The sequence below is a fragment of the Triticum aestivum genome, chromosome 2D (genome assembly GCF_018294505.1).
Source record: "Triticum aestivum cultivar Chinese Spring chromosome 2D, IWGSC CS RefSeq v2.1, whole genome shotgun sequence".
NCBI classification, from domain to species: Eukaryota; Viridiplantae; Streptophyta; class Magnoliopsida; order Poales; family Poaceae; genus Triticum; species Triticum aestivum.
Genome location: NC_057799.1, coordinates 73551921 through 73554957, shown reverse-complemented (window position 1 = coordinate 73554957; position 3037 = coordinate 73551921).

Below are 3037 nucleotides of genomic sequence, written 5' to 3'. Positions count from 1 at the left end.
GGCCGGCTGCGCCATGCCCGTCGGAGGCTGGCTGCGTCCCGCACCGGCTCGCGCCTGCGCCAGCCGCTTCCCGCCTCGGCCGTGGCCTTCGCTGGCCAGCTGCCTAGAAGGCAGAGAGGGGGCCGGCTGACCCGCCCCTGCCGACTGGTAAAAGAGAGAAAAGTCAAGCCGGCCAAAAAAAAGAAGAAGAGAGAAGGAAAGGAAGAGGTCGGCTGGGACAAAGAAAAGGAAAAACTCCGTCTATCCGTCCGCCTGCTTCGTCACTCGGACGGCCGGACGCGACCTGGCCTGCCTGTCCGCCTCGACGCCTGGCCGGTCGAACCTCGGCCCGAATCTCGGGGGCTACACCCAGCGGGTGCGCTGACGCGCCCCCGCGAGGAGAGAAGACAAAGTAGTCGCCGGGAGATCCGGCCCGACTGCTCAGCAGTCGGCCCGAATCTCGGGGGCTACACCCAGCGGGTGCGCTGACGCGCCCCCGCGAGGAGAGAAGACAAAGTAGTCCCCGGGAGATCCGGCCCGACTGCTCAGCAGTCGTCCCGAATCTCGGGGGCTACACCCAGCGGGTGCGCTGACGCGCCCCCGCGAGGAGAGAAGACAAAGTAGCTGCCGGAAGATCCGGCCCGACTGCTCAGTAGTCGGCCCGAATCTCGGGGGCTACACCCAGTGGGTGCGCTGGCGCGCCCCCACGGAAGATTGCAGACAAGAGAAGAATTTTATCCGGTTGCCAGCAGCCTGCAGAAGAAGAAAAAGGGTGCTGTAAGACGCCTCGCCGCCTGACCGGCCGGGACCCTCCTTCGAGCGACCAGGGGCTCGAAGGCTACACCCAGCGGGTGCGCCGGCTCTCTTCGGCAAACTCCGCCTCGGCTACACGAAAACCAATGTGAGCTCCTCACCCGCAGATTTTTTCACCGCGAGAGCACGGATAACCCCGAGCGATGCTCGGGGGCTATCTCCGCATTTCATTACAGTTGCATCACTGTTCGCCCCGGCGCCAGCCAGAGTTGGCCCGGGGGCTGGCCGCTTGGCCTGAGACGTTAGTTCCCACAGACGGCTTAGTAGCGTGCGCGGTATGAAAAGCCCACTCTTAGTCACAGACAGAGCGGCTGTCCGACTGGCAAGAGTGAAAGCTGAAGGCCACCCACGCGAAAAACGTCCGGGAAGAAAAACGCTTCGGGCGACCCGACCGTTTTCTTTATGAGTATCTACTCGGTTAAATTCGCTCCCAGAGTCTGAGTATTGTACACTCCACTCCGCGGCCCACTCTCAGCCACAGACCGCAGAGCGGCTGTCCGGCAAGCGAGAGCACAAGCCAAAGAGCGGAGGGAACATGAAAAAGATTAAGGGGGCTCGGACGAAACCGAGTCGGCACCCTCCGCATAAAACTTGCAGTGCTAAAAAGCAATCATTTGACATATCTGCATGGACTAACTTTGTCTTTTGCATGATCATTTCCATGAACACTCGCGAAAAAACCTCCGCCCGACTTTGCCAAGTTGCCCGGAGGCTTGGGGGCTACTGTCGGAGTAATTGGACACGGGTATCCCGAAGACGGCGAGACAATATTTCAAGACATCAGGGCTAGAAAAGCCCCTTAGTCCGACTGCCCAGCCGCTCCTGCCGGCTCCCCGTCCGACTGCTCCACCCGGCCGGCTGCCGGCTGACCGACTGCACCGACTAGCCGGCTGCCGACTGCAGTCTGACCCGACATCGACAAGACCCCGACGAGACGGCCATACCGTGGACAAGACAACCGTACCGCGACACCATCATGTATAGTGTCACTTGTCCCTGGCACTATTCATGAAGTGACCTAGGGGACAAGCATGACATGCACCATGCCTTGCTCCCATACCTCCACATAGCTTAGATGCAAAGCTACCCTCTCCTATAAAAGGAGACACACATCCATCCATCCATAAGGGGACTCACACGTACACACAAGCAAGCTAGCTAGCAAGAGAGCTAGCTAGCCATCCATCCATCCATTCCCACGGGCAAGCATGCCCAAGCACACATACGGCCATGCTCATGGCCGGCCACTAAAGCGTGCCTTGTGCACACATATATGGAGGCAGATGCCCATGGCACCGCCCCCAGATACAGCTATAGGAGCGCTTTGTACTGCCCGATATACAACCCAGATATATATGCTCAGACATGCAGGAGTAGGGGTATTATCTCTCCGGAGAGCCCCGAACCTGGGTAAACTTGCGCGTGCTACTCGCACACCCGCTCCCGGTCCTATCAGCAGCAGTCTTACCCTCACACAAAGCCCTTGTGGCATCTGTCGATTCACACCCCCCCGTGAGAATACCACGACAGTTGGCGCCCACCGTGGGGCGGTACTATGCTACCGCGCTGCTACTGGTTTCGCAGTCCGGGCGGGAGCATCTTCGTCATCATCACCGCGGCGTCGCGCCGTCCCTCCGATAGCGGTCGAGGGCTCGATATCGACACGCCCTCGGAATGGCTGCGAGGGGCGGCGCGTCCTAGCCGTCGGGACCATCTTCGCCATCACCGCCGCGGCGTCGCGCCGTCTCTCCGGTAGCACTCGGGGGCTCGACTTCGACCCGCCCCCGGAGCGGCCGCGCGGGACGGCGCGTCCTCGTCGTCGGCCCCGCCGCCTTCGTCATCATCACCAATGCGACGCCGGATGTCCGTCCGCGCGCGCGCCGCGCGCGGGGCCTAGGTTGACCCCGGCTCCGCGCTGCTACGTCTGTGGCTGCGCGCATGCTTCATCACGGCGCCTCGCTCTGGCCAACTGGCTCCCCTCCGTACAGGCGCTGGCTACAGCTTCTGTTCGAGCGGGCCGCCAGCTCCTCCGCGACTTGCCTCCCGTGCGCGAGCCCCCGCCCGTGCTGGTGCAGGTCACCACGCCCGAGCTCCTCCGCCTACGCGCGCCCCCGTGGCCTCAACCGCCGGCTGCCGCCCGGCCCATCCACCTCCTGCCCGGCGCCGACTCCGCGCGAGCGCCCCCGACGGGCCACGCCCGAGCCCTCCGCGGCCGACTGCCCTGCGCGCCGGGTCGCCGCGGTCG